Source organism: Pyxicephalus adspersus, chromosome 5 (assembly GCF_032062135.1).
Source record: "Pyxicephalus adspersus chromosome 5, UCB_Pads_2.0, whole genome shotgun sequence".
NCBI lineage: Eukaryota > Metazoa > Chordata > Amphibia > Anura > Pyxicephalidae > Pyxicephalus > Pyxicephalus adspersus.
In genome coordinates, this window is record NC_092862.1 from 66532360 (window position 1) to 66550600 (window position 18241).

Consider the following 18241-nt stretch of genomic DNA (forward strand, 5'->3'; position numbering starts at 1 on the left):
CCCCTGGGACGTGCCCTACTTTGCACCTCCACAGGAGTGCTGAGAACAGGACTTTCAGTAATCACGCCCATAGAGATGCAAGGGATCCCGCCTGGCCGAACAGTAGTTCTGCTAGGACGGATCCCTCTGCCTGCAGAGAGAGACACGCTGCGAGCAGGGCAGCAGCCTCGGCCATGCTGCCTGCTGCAGTACGTCTCCCTCTGCGGCTGGGATCCCTAGGGACGCCGCGGGCTCGCAGGATAGGTAAGTTCCTTACATTGACAAAGAAAATCTCATTTCCCCTCCACTACACATTAAGTTGGGATTAATGAAGCAATGGCCTTGATTTATTAAAGCTCTCCAAGGCTGGAGAGAATGCACGTTCACCAGTGAAGCTGGGTGATCCAACAAACCTGGGATGGATTTGGTCCAGGATTCGAAGCATTTGCTAGCAAATAGCAAATAACGTTGAAGAAATCTATTCCAGGTTTGCTTGATCACCTAGCTTCACTGGTAAAAGTGTATTCTCTCCAGCCTTGGAGAGCTTTATTAAATCAGGCCCAATGTGTTAGAGCACTGAACAAGGATGGTGGTTGAGGTAAATACATTTGTAGTTTCTTCCCTGGATTGAGTACTGAAAAATTGTCAAAAATTGTCATGGTTGTCAAGAACGTCTTGGGCAACCATAAAGCACAAAATTATGAAGAACTGGTACAAAACTTGCTCCTAAACCTAAACTTTGGGTGCTACTATGAGCCTAAAGGTACACTATCTCCAAAGCCATTTGCAAAAATTTCCAGAAAACCTTGGCGATTTCAGTGAGGAACAAGGGGAGAGGTTCCATTAAGATATAAAGGTGATAGAAGAAAGGTATCAGGGCAGATGGGATAGACACATGGGCCCTGATTTATCAAGAAAGTGCATGTAAGCTCACTGCGCGTATATACGTGCCAAAATATACGAGGCGTATTTCCGCGAGCTGGAGTCGGAGATAGAGCCGAGTGCTAGTATACTCGCCTTCACTTGCAAGCCGGATTCCTGCCTTGATAAATGAGCAATAGGGGTTGGGAATATGTCAATTAAGACGATTAGTTTGCAGCTGCGCCATTCAGGAGGATCTGTTAAGCTCTGTCAATGGTGAGGTCATAGCAATTAATTAGCGCACACCTTCTCCCTGTTCTGTCCCTATCTACAGTCCATTACAGGTCAATTTGAATCTTTAATGCTTCAATCTTCTTTTAGGTAGGTGCTACATTTTTATGTTACATTATACTCATTCACAAAATTGATTAATTTATTGTTACATTTTTGCACTCTTTTGATACTTTTTGCTTTGCTTAGCAACACTGCAAACTAATTTAGATCAAGCTGTATACATATTAATTAGGACTTTATAATATGTCTTCACACAATAGTATGAATGTCAAAAAAAATGTCACCAAGCATTTGTGATATGATTCAAATTTAATTCTAGTTTGGCTTTTATAGAAATTAAATATTTGAAAAAAGGATTGTTGCCAAAGATGTTATAAAATGTATCAAGGAACATTTTGTGATTTTTTTCTTGTGTGTGTGTATGTCAAAATACATTTAAATACATATAAATACATATGCATTTTCATTAATACTATTTTAACTGGACTGGTTTGTGTGGGTGGGGTTGGGGAGGCTGACTAATCAAGTAAGTTTGCTTGGATAGTATGGGTTGATGTGACTTTGTAATTATCATTATTGTTAGTTTCATCTTTTGCTGCAATGTTTTTGTGCCTGGTTTGTAATGACTGTTTCTGTTGTTTAGCAATTCTTCAGCAATGTTTGTCATTTTTTTCCACAAATATTCAGTACAAATGTTTGCATGGTTTCCAGTCCAGACTGCTACTTCCTCGTTACCTTTGTCCCATTCTCAAAGTCACAAGTAACATATAGGTATTTGAATGTATTATGTACATACTCATTTTATGAATAAATTGTCATGGTTTTTTTATGTTTTTTTTTTTTAATTTTCTTAGTCTGACATGTTGATTTGCTGCCACACAACTCCTCTATTCATTTGTAGTAGTGTTATAGGTTTGTTCTTATTGTGCTGTGCTGCCTGATCTTAGCCCTATTGTATACAAAAACACTTCCACTTGCTGTCCAAACAGGTTTAACAGTCAATTAGTCCAGCTGAGTTGGGTATTATTCTAACACACCTGATGGTAATGGAAGGAGTGTAATGCATGCGGGTGTGGACCCACTGTGCCACTGACTGGGTCTGCTCCGGAGGGGCATAACTAAGCCACTACCTGGTCTTCACTAGAGCCTCTGATGGTGAGGATAGGCTTGGGCCGCAGGGTAGCTGCCAGGTGCCACTCCAGAGCAACCCCCAGGTCAGTGGCCAAGAATGCGGTGGCAATCAGACAAAAACAAGATCAGAGGTCAGGGTCAGGCGCCAATCAGGAAAAAGTCCATAAACATAATCCGGGGTCAGGTGGCAATCAGGCAAAAGTCCATAAACGTAATCCGAGGTCAGGGTCAGGCGGCAAACAGGCAAAGTCCAAGGGTAAGTAAACAAGGTCCGGTACACAGCAAGGCAAACAGAGGAAGCACCTTTGCACTAGGAGTTTAGACAAGCTAAAACCTTGAGATTGTAGCTAAAACCTTGAGATTGAGATCCTGTAGTAGGAAGTGCCTTTAAATACTAGCAGAGATCCAGCCATAGGCTGTAGAAACAGAGGGCACCCACGCCAGCTTAAACACCAGTGCAAGTCTCCAGCAGGAAGCAAACTCTGGCATGGAACACAGGTACTGGCGTTACCCTACCTGAAAGATAGGACCCGGCGCGCCTCCCTGCAATTAGGAACAGCAGCGCCGGCATGACCCGCAGGGCTAACAAGGAGGTCCAGGTTGCCAAGCACAACATCAAACCACATTGATTGCCAAGCTCACAAGCAGGGTCAAGCACTCTTAGAAATGAGCAGATGTTCTGTTGTTGCTCAACTTAATTTTGTGAATTAAATACTGGATTGTATGCTTTATTAGGTATTTACACAAAACAAATAGTACTAGTATCTAAAACTTCCAGGGACAAATCGACTTTGTGCCAAACAGATGTTCTTGCTTTTCCAGCCTTTCAGGGTATTTATTCAGGTTTGAATGGCATTTTAGACCTTGGCCCATTATATATTGACTTACTCACCTCAGCTTGGTAGTGGAAGCACATAAAGGTGGATTCCTCCTTTAACCAGAAGCAATATGATCCATCAATGTTGCTTGGAGCTAAGCCCATGACATCAGAAATCATAGGGAGAAATAGGCAATCTTTACAATTTTAAGCATGTTAAGCAATATGCCATAAAAAAAATCATTTTTGCCTATTTCTTCCTATAATTTCTCTTTTATATGTAAATGTACACACAGCAAAACAAACATCTTACACCTAAAAAGAAAAACTTACAGGAATGAAGATCCTTCTCTGGAAAATTGGCCGGTGCATTTCTTAACTGATAGAACACAGTTCACGCGCACATAACGGTTACGCCTTGGCACACAACAATGCGCATAACACTCCCTAAAGTCAATTATGCACATCAAAATGAGTTTTAAGAAGCCAATTGTGCTGTTTTTAGCCAGTCAAACAAATCGTAGAAGGGAACTGCTTTAATACCAGCATATTTTTTTTTTAATTCCTGGGGGATTGTAAAGAAGATCACATAAAAACAAACCCCCTGAAAAGAAACAACTTCAACATTTTAAAAAAAACTTTACTCAAAATAAATCCATTTGCTAAAAGGTCACATTAAAATATAGAGACCACACAGACAGCACTAAATTTACATGACAAAATCAAAAAAAAAAAAACCACACACATATAGACCTACACTTCCATATAAAGCAAAATTATTTAAAAAATGGCCCAACAAATATTGCATTCCAAAAATACTTACCAAACCAATATGCAATTTTGACCTATCAAGGGTGGAAAATTGGATTAGAAAATATTTATGCAGGACAAACATTTAAAGGTGGTAATAAAGACATATGCTGAAAGCGGGGTAGGTAAACCTATGGGAAAGATAGTAAATACAGCGCTTACCTGATCCGCCAGGATCCCACGATGTCCATCGCCGCGATCCCTGTCTTCTTTCTTCTTCCTCCGGCCTCTTCTGCACACGATCAGTCACCGGGAGGGTTCCCGGTGACGTCGGTGCGTGTGTACATTGCCAGTGGGGCTGGGCGGGAAATTCAAAATCCATTTCTATTGCAATCAATACAAAATAACTGTATTGAATGCCATACATTGAATTTATATGTAAAAGCAGTTCATTGCTTTCAAGAACATTTATTTTACAGTATATATAATAGTATGAGTATAATATTTATTTATTTTTTTAAACCTAAAAAAATTAAAATGTAATATTTATTTTTAATATTTATTAATATTTAATAATTTATTTTTTTAATGATTTTGTGTTTCAAACTTTATTATACTCATACTATTATATTATACTGTAAAATAAATATTCATGAAAAACAATGTACCGCTTTTAGAAATATAAATCCAGACAGAAATGTACCGCTAGGGAGGTTAATTTCAAAATGGAAATTGAAACATTCAAAGTTGCTATTGTGCTCCCAGCTTTGTTCTTTGTGTGATCAGCTAGTGGAGTTTGGAACTTTGGTAACAAAGTTAGGATGTGTGTGTGTCTGACCTTGTGTGTGTTTTTCTCTTGTGACATCCTGTGCTGCTAGTCGAGGTGGGGGTGCTAGTCTAAGTAAAACAATCACAGTATATACAAAAATCATAATTTTCTTCACATCTCCCCCCTTTTAATTCTTTTATTGTTCCAATTAAAACTCTCAACCCCCATTGTCTGTGTTTTCCAATGGAGGCTTCATTTATTTAGGAACAGCAACATCATCATAGGGGTCTTCCCAGTCTGGGTCGGTCTCAGTTTCTGTATATTTGTTGTCATCCCCTTGGGATATCAGTGGTTGATACATAGTTTTTGTCAGTGAGGTGTCTATGAGTCCAAGCCTCTTAGGCATGGAACACAACAACAACCACAAACGACCAGGATGGCAGCCATCACCCCAATTGAAAGCAATAGGCTGGCTTCCAGGTTGCTCCATCTTCCAAACCATTGTTCCAATAGGCTGGTGAAAGGATCATACATTCCTGAATTCTCTGCAAGTTCCTCTGAGACCATTTGAAGACCATGCAATGCCTTGGTAATACTGCCATCTGGTGCTGTATTGTTAGAAATAAAGGTGAAACAAAACGCTTCGAACAACTTGCAAACTCTCTCTGCTAACAGCATATCCAGTGCTATTCAATTTTGCCAGGCTACCAAGAATGTGGCTTCCAGTTGACCCGCTATTCCTTTCACAGCATCTAGAGTGTAGTTAACAAATCTCTGTTGGTTGTAGTAGATGTAGTTGATCCAGTCCGTGTTCTTGTTAACCGACACCTGTGGAAAGATAGAAGCAAATCCCGACCATATTTGGTTCAGGGCTTTATATTCATCAGGAACCCCTCGGGGAAGCCCTATACTATCTATATATATTTGGTTATCGAAAGAACTTTGAATGGTTTCCCCTTTCTCTGTCTCTTTGGGCCTGCTTTCTGTCTGTTTACCACTCCCTGTATTGTCTTTTCTTCAGTGGGGAAGACATAAAATGGAAGAATTAATTGTGTCAAAGCACAGGTTCCTGTCCATTCAGGAGACAATCTAGACCTTAGTTTTTTATCTCCACATATCCACCAAACATCAGCTAACCATTTAACCTTATAATCCTTTGTATCATTTGTTACATCATACGTTGTCGTACAATACTTAAATGGGGTTCCATTTTTATTGTTTGTGCCTTTCCTTCAGAAACAAGTATAATTTCCATCATACACTGTTACTCCTGGAGGGGCCCCAGTCAACTTGGTGTTGGGGAAATCCTGCCTTTCTTTCTCACACTCTGAGGGGATTGTTGGGTTGTTAAATAATTTCAATAGACAAGTTACATTTACTTGGTCTGGGAGAATAGGTACTGTAGCCAATTGGGGCCAGGTGCTAGCACAGGCTACACACTCCCTGGATTCTCCCAAGTGTGCATTCTCCTTTTCTGAAGATCATTTTCCCCTACTCCCTCTATCTGACTCTGGTGTTCAATTACCCAAATTATAAGAATGATTACTACTCCTAGAATCCATGCAGCTATGATTGACCTTCCCATAGGGCATTTATAAAACCCTGGTTCTAGGATTCTACACCTTTTACCCCTTCCCCTATGGACCCTTCACACCGTTGATTGCTTCACTGGGGTTGAGACAAACTAGCCCCTATTAGGCCAAGTTCCCTTTGTAGCCAGACTTTGGCCCTGATTCATCAATGAAATCCGCGCTCGCTGGTCGCGCGTACTTTCGCGCTTCCAGCGAGCCGCTTTCCCGCGGTCCGGAGTCGAGTGCGCTCGTACACTCGCCTCCTCACTGCCAGCCGGATTCCTGCCTTGATAATAATGAGCAATAGGGGTCGCGAATCTGCCAATTAAGGCGATTAGATTTCAGCGCGATTAAGGAGGATCTGTTAAGCTGTCACTGGTGAGATCATTGCAATTAATTAGCGCACACCTGCTCTCTGTTCTGTGCGTATCTACAGTCCTTTACAGGTCAATTAGAATCTTTATTGCTTCATTAGATTTCAGCTACGCGAATAAGGAGGATCTGTTAAGCTGTCACTGGTGAGATCATAGCAATTAATTAGCGCATACCTGGTCTCTGTTTTGGATAAGTGCTACTCACAAAATAATTAATTTATTGTTACATTTGTTGCACTGTTTTTATACTTTTTGGTTTGCTTTGCAACACTGCAAACTAATTGAGATTTTTTAGGGCTAAGGGTAATATGTGTGCCATTAGAAAGAATGATTTTTTAGGGGAACAGTGACTTTTAATGCAAGCTCGCCAGTGAAAAGCTGCCGGAGATGCGCGGCTCCGGTCGCGAGCTCATTCATTTGCTGAATTGCGCGACGGCTTACGATTTCGGATCGCGAATACGAATGCGCGAGCGAGCGTCCGAATTTGCTTGATGAATTAGGGCCTTTGTGTTCAGGAAGTTCCCTAGCTCTCCTCCCAGCTCGAACCTATTAACCAGTTTGAAGTGGGACAGGAACTCGTTTAGCTATGTTCACTGCGGATGGAGTGGTCAGTAGCACTTGGTATGGCCCTTCCCACTGGGGTAAAGGTCCAGTTTTTCCTAATTATAATTTAAATCCAAACCCAGTCTCCTGGTTTCTCTAATGCGGTCTGGTCTTGGTTATCGGTATTACTTGGAATTAGATTAACAGACAACATTTCTTTTGACACTAACATCCTCTTCATATAGACTGCCAAGGTAAAGTCTACCTCTTCCTCGGTTCGGGAAAAAGGTTGCCATACAAAATCTCATATGAGGTTAGTCCCCGTGAGGAGGGAGTGATCCTCATACTTAGTAGGGCAAGGGGCAGGCAGTAGAGCCAATTCTTTCCGGTTTCTGACATCAATTTCCTTAATTTACTTTTAAGTATTCCAATATTTCTTTCTAGTAACCCTGCTGACTGCAGGTGGTGGACACAATGATTTTTCAAAGAAATATTAAAGTGTTTTCCCAGTTCTTGTACAACCTGATTCACAAAGTGGTTCCCATTGTCACTATGTATATTACTTGGAATTCCAAATCTCAGAATTATCTATTTTGTAATGGCCTTGGCCACACTGATTGCATCTGGGTGTGTGACTGGAAAAGTTTCGACCTATTTGGATAACATGTCCACAATGACTAGGCAAAACTTCTTGTTGTCACATTTAGTTAATGCTATAAAATCCATACAAGTCGTGTGAAAAGAATATGAGGGAATTGGAAATCCACCCTTTGTTGGCCGTAGGGCTCCTTGCGCATGAAATCCATACATAATTAGTAAATGCATACGTAATAAATACCGTATTTTTCGCCGTATAAGACGCTCCGGAGTATAAGACGCACCCAATTTTAAAGGAGGAGAATCTAGAAAAAAAAGATTCTGAAAGATTATTCCCCTTCTGATCACTCATGTGCCATTTATACCGGTATTCCCCTTCTGATCACTCATGTGCCATTCAAATTCCCTTTCTGATCACTCTGTGCCTTTCAAATTCCCTTTCTGATCACTCTGTGTCATTTAAATTTCCCTTCTGATCACTCTGTCATTCATATTCCCCTTCTGATCACTCTGTGCTTTTTTTCCACTGTACGGCAGTTAGGACAGGGAACAGCAGGTGGCGCTGTGCCGGCTTCTTTCGCTCTGCTTTACAGACAGGAGAAGACACGATGCTGGCAGAGGAGAGAAGAGACAGACGCTGCATGCAGCCAGAGACACACGCAGGATCGGGTATCGGGTGAGTATATTATTTTAAATATTTTATCACACATTTGTCGTATAGGACGCACCAACTTTTCCCCCCCAGTTTTGGGGAAGAAAAAATGCGTCTTATACGGCAAAAAATACGGTACCTTATTTACCATTTATACCATTCCCCCTGTTGAGACATGGCTTTGCCCATGACTCAATAACGCCACATATCTAAACAAATTTGTAGGGCGAACCAGTTTTTTCTCTGTTGACTATAGGCCCTGATTTATTAAAGTTCTCCAAGGCTGGAGAGAATACACTTTCAACAGTGAAGCTGGGTGATCCAGCAAATCTGGAATGGATCTGGTCCAGGATTGAAAACATTTGCTAACAAAAGCTTGACTTTTAGGAAATTTATTACAGGTTTGCTGGATTACCCAGCTTCACTGATGAAAGTGTATTCTCCCCAGCCTTGGAGAACTTTAATAAATCAGGGCCATAAATTCCATTGTTTAAGACAGCCTCTTTCTTTATCCATAGGTTTTGTTCAGTCTGGCGTGATATTGCCTGCATATGTTGTAAAGTGTCTGAGTCTAATATCTTTGTTGGTCCCAGTTCCTTACCAGAATAGGCCATCAGAGTTGCAGCTGCTTCTTTTGCAGCTTTGTCAGCTAAATAATTTCCTTGTGTTACCACACGCGTGCCTTTAGTATGTGCTGCACATTTACAAATAGCTACTTTCTTTGGCAATTGAACAGCATCAAGTAATTGTAGTATTAGGTCTTTATGGTTATTAGCTTTACCTGTAGAGGTAATCATGCCTCTGTTTTTCCATATTTGAGCAAAAACATGTATTGTTGAAAAAGAATATTGGCTATCTGTATATATATTGACTGTTTAATTTGCTGCTAATTCACATGCTCTAGTTAGCGCTACCAATTCAGTTGCTTGTGCAGAGAAATGTTGTGGTGATGCTTTAGCTTCAATTATTTCATCATTAGTAACCACAGCATATCCTGTCTGATTTACTCCTTTCTTGTCTTTCTTACAAGAGCCATCAACATAGTAGGTCACATCTGGTTTGTCATAAGTTATGTCAGTAAGGTCTTTCTTAGGAAGGATCCTATGCTCAATTTCCTCAAGGCAGTCTTTTGGTTGACCGTCCGTTGGGATTGGTAACAAGGTGGACGGGTTGAGTGTAGTACATCTTTCAATAATTAGGTGTGGTTGGCTTAGCAACACTGTCATACAGGACAGATGTCTAGCCAGAGACAAATAAGCTATTTTATCCTCCAGCAGGATTACAGATACTGCATGAGGGACTCGTAGATTCAGAGGGTCACAGGATCCAGTTGTGTAGAATAAAAAGCTATTGGTCTGTGTTTTGTGCCATCCAGTTGGGTCAGTACAGAAGTCATATAATCATCCCTGCAATCTACAGTCTGACATGTAACTTGGCAAACCCAACACCGATGACCCCACAATCAACCGTTTTACCTCCACAAAGGTGTCTTCAGCTTCATGTGTCCAATTTATCTTGTACTGCGCTGCCAATGGCTGGTCATAGATAAGCCTGGTCAAAGGTGAGACCACTGCCAAATAGTTTGGGATCCAGCTCCTACAAAAATTACCTGTTCCTAGAAAAGACATCATACCTTTCTTTGTCATAGGCTTTGGTGCCTGAAGTATTGTCTCTTTCCGTTTTTAGTCTAGGATTCTTCCTTCATGTGAGAGGGTATATCCCAGATATCGGACTTCCTCTTTCCACAGTTGTAACTTGTCCTTTTAGCAGAGCTAGGGTATCCTGCTTACAGCTTTCTAAATCTGGGGGAAGCAAGCAAAATATCATCTACATATACCAGTATTTGGCTACCACATGGTGGGTCAAACTGTGCCATATTGTTCGACATTTCTTGTGAAAATATTGTGGGACTTTCACAGTACCCCTGTGGCAGCCTGGTATATGTGTACCGCTTACCCTTGTAGATAAAGGCAAACCAGAATTGGCTATCGGGGTGGACTGGTATTGAGAAAAATGCATTGCTGATATCTACTACTGAAAAATACTGACTGTTTGGCTTCAAATCATTTAGCAGTATGTGAAGGTCTGGTACAGTGGGTGCTCTGGGTATTACTGCCTCATTTACTGCTTGTCTTGTCTTGCACCATGCACCAGCCTCCATCTGCCTTTTTGACTGGAAAGAGAGGAGTGTTACAAGGAGAATCTGGGCATTCTATCGGTACTCCTGATCCCAGTAGTCCTTGCACTAATGACTCAGTCCCTGCCTCCACATTACATCTGAATGTAGATTTTGGATGGTAGCTGGAGCAGCTCTTTTAATCAGTCCTACATCTGTTTTCCCTGTTGACCACAGGTGTAGAGGAATACTAACCACTTCTCCTTGTGTTACCAATATTTGTCAGGCTTTCTGTGCCTTGAACCTATACAGATGTACTGCAGGTTTTGCCTGAGTGACCCAATTTAGGTCCTGAACTATGACACAATTCTTTTTCCATTCAGCCTCAGTCCATTCGCTCCAGTTTGTAATTAACTTACCTAGATCTGCCCATGTTGACCGGGCTTGTTTTGTTATAGAAACATGAGGAACTTTACAGGATCTAAACAATTTCTTAATTTCATTCGGCAGAGTGCAACTAATGCACAATTGCCATAGTTGTCCCAATAAATCTTGTTTAGTGTCAACCTGGTCACAGGTACTTTAAACAACTTTTCCTCATATATTTTATCAGGACCAGTCGTATGTTTAAAAAACATATTACAGTGTAAATTACCTTGTATATCAAATCTCTGTTTTGTTCTGGTACCTTTAACCACCTGGCCGTTAAACCGGACCTTGGTTCGTGGTAAAAACACTTGCAAAAAGTGTTAAACCCGAACTTTTCTCAGGTGGTTAAAAATATAAACAAACGTTATATTGCAATCCGATTGTCAAACATTGTATGACAATTGGATTACAACTGAAAGAAAATACTTACCCTGTCCCTGCAGCTCCTCCAGCAGCAATAAAAAATTTGCTATTGTTGCTGGCATCTGCAGTGAGATGTGAAGCACAATGCAGAAATCCTGTATTGTGCTGTGCATCTCTCTGGAGATGCGAGCAGCAGCAGCTCCAGCGTCTGTGTGCCTGTGTGAGCAGGCAGGGAAATCTCCACTCACATCACCCCGGGAGGATGAGTCACCTTTCGGGTGATGTGAGTGGTGATGTATGGGGGTGTGTCTGGGAGGGAAATTTAAAAGCAGATTACAATGTAATCTGCTTTTAAATGGTTTTTACAGTACAAAAACACCAAACAACATGAAATAAAAATAAAAGTACTTTTTTAATTTTATATTTTATTTTTAGATTACATTGTTGTCTATTATTTCATTATTTTTTTAAATTATTATTTATAATTATGTATTACATTATAATTTATGATTATAATATAATAAATAAATATAATTATTATACCCGGGAGTTAATCCTAAGAATTACAAGCCCACAATATAAACAAAAATTTATATGCAATAAAAATAGGATTGCTTTTTGCATCAAAAAACTAACTTACAGGTCTACAACTTAAAAAAAAAATTCATGAAAAACAGTGTAACGCTTTTGGTACAGAAATCCAGACATCAGTGAAACGCCCAGGTGGTTAATGGCTAAGTCAGTTAGGACCTGAATGACGGACCCTGGTCCGGTGGTCACCAATTCCTCACTGTACCAATACTTCGGCGTGCCAACTGCTTGGACTACCCCTATATTGCACATTCTTTGAGCTTCTATGCCTTTTACAGTGGGTATTGCTGCAATCCCCAGGGCACACATTAAATCTCGCCCTAAAAGGTTAACTTAATTCTTTGAAATTACTATTTTACAGTCACGTTTCTTATTTGTGAGAGGGTCCCTTATTTGGATTTTGTGTGATAGAGGTTCCTTGTGGAGTCCTCCATTTTCAGTTTTAACATAGATATATAGTCAGAGGACTCGATCCAGAAGATCCAGAGGATGGATTACTGTACGACAAGCTCCTGAATCACACAAAAAGGTAACTTTCTTCCCTTCAATTACTAAAGTAACTTCTGGGCGTATATCAGCGTAAAAATTTTCACCAAGGTGTTCTAAATTTAAAATTTCATCTTCACTTTCTTTAGGTAATTTAATTGTCAGACTAATGTTTTTTGGGCTTTTGCAGACTGGTATATCTAGTCAATTCTTATCTTTCTCATCTACTTCCTCTTCCTTTCTGCTTTTGCAATCTCTTGCCATATATCCCTTCTTACCACATTTAAAACACCTCGCTCCCTACTTCCCTCGTAATCTTTCATACGGGGTACTTCCCTCGTAATCTTTCATACGGGGTCTCCGGTCACCTTTCTTATCCCCTTTTCCTTTAGCACCTGCTTGTACCACATACACTTCAGATCCCTCATTTACAGTATAGACTTGGGTCTTCTTCTTTTTATTACTATTGAAATGTCTTTCTGCATGTCTAGCATATTCAACCACTGGTTGCATCCTGCATGTCCTGTGATCTATCATGTGTTTTGTAACAGTTTGTTGCTGCACGGACTGTATTAGATAGATATCGTGCTCGTAATCCTCATCCTCCTGTGTTCTCCTTTGTGTTTCTGCTGGTAGTTGTGGATATAAGGGTGTATACGGGGGTGGAATAGAGGATGTGATTTGGGCAACAGTTTTCTCTGTACGGGGATTTTAATCTTTCTAATATATTTTCAAAGTATACCAGACTTCTCCACAAGCCTCCATGTATTGCCGGCCCCACTCGGGAACCTGTGGATCTAATTTATATCCCCATCTATCTCCATTACTGAGACACATTCCTAAAATACAACTAATATGGAATTTAGAGAATGATCCTTCCAATTGGAAGGGGTCAGGGCATTTCAAGTTTTCAGTTTCATTGTTCAAATGTAATGTAAAAGGATCAGTAAATTAGTCTCCTGCTCTGCAATTTACAAAATCAACAGGAGTTTCCCCTGGAATATTATAAGGAATATCCTCATCACTGGGTGACATGGCTGTGAGTTTTAGCTTCTGTCTGATTTTAATGCGTTTCTCTACATGTTTTTTATGTGGATCTGGGAGCTGTTCCTCCTTTGTGGAATTCCCCATACCTTGGGATTTCCCCATAGTATAAATTACAGTATAAATATCAGACGGTTGTACACAGTTATTGTTAGTTTAGTTAATTCAGTTAGTTCAGTTGGTAGCTGCAGTGCTCGCTGACGTCCTGTTCCCAGGACCGCTTACCAAAACGCAGCTTAGGTCACGTTACTGCTTGCCCGAGGCAACCACAGCAGTGACGATTGACCCAACCTCACCTTGGCAACCAGATTAGTACACAAACATATCTTATATACAATTATTCTTAATAATTTACAGCATGACTCCTTTTTTAGGCTAACATCAAAATCATATTTGTTTTTCCATAACTTTACAAATTTTACATTATCCTTACAAAGTTGTTTCATATATTCAAAATCTTCATTCTCTCCTTCACTTACACAACATCCCATACAACATCCCACACAATTATTGCGCAATTTCACACAACAGTTTCCTATTTTATCAGATTGGTCCTTTATTTATCGTGCTTTATTTATACTGTCTTCTCACAATGACAGACTTAATATTCATCCGTTACCTCAAGAATTTCACAGTACATGATCACAATTGACTTCACTTACTTAAAAGGTCTTAGCCATTCAGAGTAATCCACCTGGTCTTAATTCTCTAGAAATAGTATTACTTATTAGTCTTAACCTGACATAGTCGGAGGACTTACTTTCAGAAGTATCAAGGATTGTCGATTCTCCCCCGTATGGTTCAGTCGTCGGTCTCCTGATCCACGATGAGATTGGTTTCTAGCTCGAAGGACCAAATTGTGAAAGAAATCCACCACTGGACATCTCACGTCAGGTTCAAGACTATCTTTACTCGCAGCGAGGAGACAAAAGCATTACATACAAGCAATAGCCTAGTTGATGATTTGTCTGAATTCCCTACTTGCAGTTACAATTTTTATAGCCCTTTTGTCACGTAGTCTGTGATTTTCCATTTTACCCACACACAGATGTTTCTATTCACACAGTATTGCTCACCTCCTCCTCCCAGCTTTGTTCTTTGTGTGATCAGCTAGTTTTTGGAACTTTGGTAACAAAGGTACGATGTGTGTGTGTGTCTGACCTTGTGTGTGTTTTTCTCTTGTGACATCATGTGCTGCTAGTCAAGGTGGGGGGCGCTGGTCTAAGTACAAAGATCATAATTTTCTTCACACACACACACACACACACACACACACACATATATATATATATATATATATATGTCAAAATATAAATGTGTATATATAAATATATTGATATTGTGATAGATTACTGGGTGTTGCTCATGATAATGGGATGCTTACAGGGCAGATTAGAGCCAGCAGACTCCAAAAGTCCAAAATAACAGCAGCTTTTATTTGTTTAGGCATGTGTTACAGCACACTCTACACAGCTTCACAACAAAAACAATAAACAGTAGCCTGGCTGGGCCTCTGGCTACCTCAATTAGGTGCCCTCTCTTACTAACACATTCACTATATCAGTACTGTTCCACTAACAGTTTTGTAGTACTGTTTGGCCGCTGGCTTTCCTCGAACCCTTTGGCTCTCTCTGAGCCTGGAACACTCTGGCTCTCCCCCAGCCTGGAACACTCTGGCTCTCTCTCAGCCTGGAACACTCTGGCTCTCCCTCAGCCTGGAATCCTCTCTGGCTCTCTCTCAGTCTCTTGCTGATCAATTCCCCTTAGCCTCTTTCTGATCACTTACCTCCTCTAATTGCACCTGAGTGCAGGTGCACATATCTCAGTCAGGATTGGGTTGGGCCAAGGAACCCACCCTTTCACTCTTTTGGCCGGCTCCAGAGCCCTAAAGAGCCAGGTTTCTGCCTAGAAACCTACACAGACCTATCTACTCTCTATTCCCTGGAGCCTTTTTAACACCTTCCCTGACATTCTTAGTCACTCCGTCAGGATATATATATACATGTACATATACATATATATCTATAAAAGCAAACAAGAACTTGTGTGTGCCTGTAACTTTTGTTGAAAAAATCTAGTTCGCTGGCAAAAGCGAGCTCTCCCCCGCCTGAGCTCGCTGGAATTTATCACTAGGCATTGTATGCGTTTAGATATGCACCTGTGTAAAGAGCTGAAATCAGTTAACTCTTTGTGAACCTGAAAATATTAGGTCATTTAAAAATATGCCTATTTCTTAGCTAATATATATGTTTGAAACATTTGAACAGCCTAAACATTTTTATTTAGGTGAAAGATGTGTGCCATTAGAAAGAATGATATTTTAGGGGAACAGTGACTTTTAATGCAAGCTCGCCCGTGTCAAGCTCACGGAGAAGCGCGGTTCGGAGCGAGCGATCATTTAAGTTGATAACTGCCGGGAAAATATGCCAGCATATTCGCGACGGCCCAAATTTGGTTGATAAATAGCTTTTAGGCATCCAATTCCAGATCGCGATTTCGCGCAAACGAGCTTCTGATTTGGCTTGATGAATCAGGGTCATGGTGGCAGACTACTGCTGGAGCCTTCAACGTGATTGTGTTGATTATGGTGATCAGCATAAAATAAAATCATACAAACAGAGCTTTTCAATTACTTCTTTGTGATTAGTTCTGTAAATATACTGACTATAAAATATATTGACATTAAGTATTTCAAAAATTTTATTTTGTATTTGTAGGCATATCTAGTCTAATTTTGCTTAATTTTCATGTTTCATTAGATTTCTAGAGCCAATCTAGCAAAACCAATACCATTCTTGAAATCTGTGCATCAAACATAACCTAATTGACTTTCTTCTGTTTGGCAAGAAAATGTTTGTTGACCAGTGTTATTATTAACCTTTCTAGAGGTAACCCCGAGTGTGACTCGGGGTAGCAAAAAGTTGCTACAAGTGGTAACCCCGAGTCACACTCGGGGTATGTAAACCTATGGGAAGGTAATCGTAAATAGACCCTTACCTAATCTGCCGGCGTCCTGCGCCGTCCAGCGCCGCGATGCTGGTCTTCTTTCTTCTTCCTTCTTCCTGCTTCTGCATCCGATGAGTTACTGGGAAGTTCCCGGTGACGTCGGTGCGTGTACGTTGCCGGCGGGGAGGGGCCGGAAATTCAAAATCCATTTGTACTGCATTCAATACAAAATAACTGTATTGAATGCAATACAATGGAATTTTATGTGTAAAAGCAGTACATTGTTTTCAAAAACATTTATTTTACTGTATATATAATAGTATGAGTATAATGTGTATTTTTTTTTTTTAAATATATAGATTTTTTTAATTTATTCAACTTATTGTTTTTCCATGATTTTGTGTTTTAAACTTTATTATACTTATATTAATATATAGTATATTAATTATATTATACTGTAAAATAAATTTTCATGAAAAACAATGTACCGCTTAGACATATAAAACCGGAAAGAAATGAACCGCTAGGGAGGTTAATGCATTATATTATTATCTTGAATTTTTATAGCACCAACATGATATTCAGTACATCACAAAGTCTATAGCTATGTCACTGGCAAAGCCCTAAAAGAGATACATATAGACAGTATATACACATACTCCATGTATTCAATTTACTGTTTATATCAAGTCTCAAAATAGGATCTATTTATATCGACTCTTCACAAGGGAATCTTTCAGTAAATGTCAGATTCATTGCTTTATAGACAGACTTTTAACAAGTATTTAAAACAATGTTTGTGTGCATAGTGAGCAGTGTGTGTATGTTTATGTAAATGTAAATCGGCTGAAATGATAAAATAACTATAACCCTTACTTTCCTTCCTTGTGGACAGAAGCTAGACATCACACTTCAGGCAGGTGGTTCTAAAATCTCTGAAAAGAATTCCTTATGACAGAATAATGTTGGATGTAAGACGATACACATAAGCTTCCATCGGTATCCCAGGGTAAGCAAAAATTTAGCATCAAAGTATTGAAATTTTGGTTCTGAACTGCTTTATGTCAGAGGATCAGTTACCAGTTTCCAGGCAAGGAGCCTTGGTTAAATCTTGCTCAGGGTCCAAATGTATCTAAAACAAGCTGGGCTACCAATGCATCTGGCTGCCCTTTGTTCATCACTTGGGCTGCCAATGCACATGGCTGCCCTTTGGTCCTCATACAGCTTACCAATGCATCTGGCTGCATTTCTAACCACATCTGAGCTACTGCTGCTTTATGTTTTTCATCTGGCCTACAAATGCACCTGGCTGCCCTTTGTTCCTCATCTGGGCTACAAATGCACCTGGCTGCCTTTCTAACTACATCTGGGCTATCAATGCACCTGGTTGCCCTTTGATTCTCATCTAGCCTACCAATGACCCTTTTTCCTCATCTGGAGTACCAATGCACCTGGCTGCTTTTGGTTCCTCATCTGAGCTGCTAATGCATCTGGCTGCTTTATGTTTTTCATCTTGCCTACTAATGCACCTGGCTGCCTTTTGCTCCTCATCTAGGCTACTAATGCACCTGGCTACCCTTTGATTCTCATCTAGTCTACCAATGCACCTGTCTGCTGTTTGTTACTTGTTTGGGCTACCAATGCAGCTGGCTGCCCTTTTTTCCCCATCTGGGCCAGTAACTCACCTTGGCTGCTGTTTGTTCCTCATCTGGGTTACCAATGCACCTGGCTGCCTTTGGAGCAAAACTAGTATGTCTGACTGCAAATACTCCTTGCTACCACACCAAGGCACTAAACCCCCATAAACATGATGACCCTTTCTCTTTCTTCTTTGTTAGGAAGAAATGTTCCAAAATATCCATCCATGCTTTCACCTTTTCATCTGAGGTGTCAGATTTGTCTCCCACCACTGGACAGAAATGATTGGG

At 40.3% G+C, this 18241-nt stretch overlaps 1 protein-coding gene across 1 annotated transcript in view; it reads right to left on the bottom strand.

Moving 5' to 3' along the window:
• LOC140331084 (leukocyte elastase inhibitor-like) overlaps positions 1–14289 on the bottom strand; it is a 35884-nt gene extending 21595 nt beyond the window's left edge. The window contains exon 1 of the mRNA XM_072411803.1: positions 14128–14289. The gene's annotated coding sequence lies outside the window, so the exon portion shown is untranslated. The remainder of the gene's footprint in view (positions 1–14127) is intronic.
• Positions 14290–18241: the final 3952 nt, after the last annotated feature.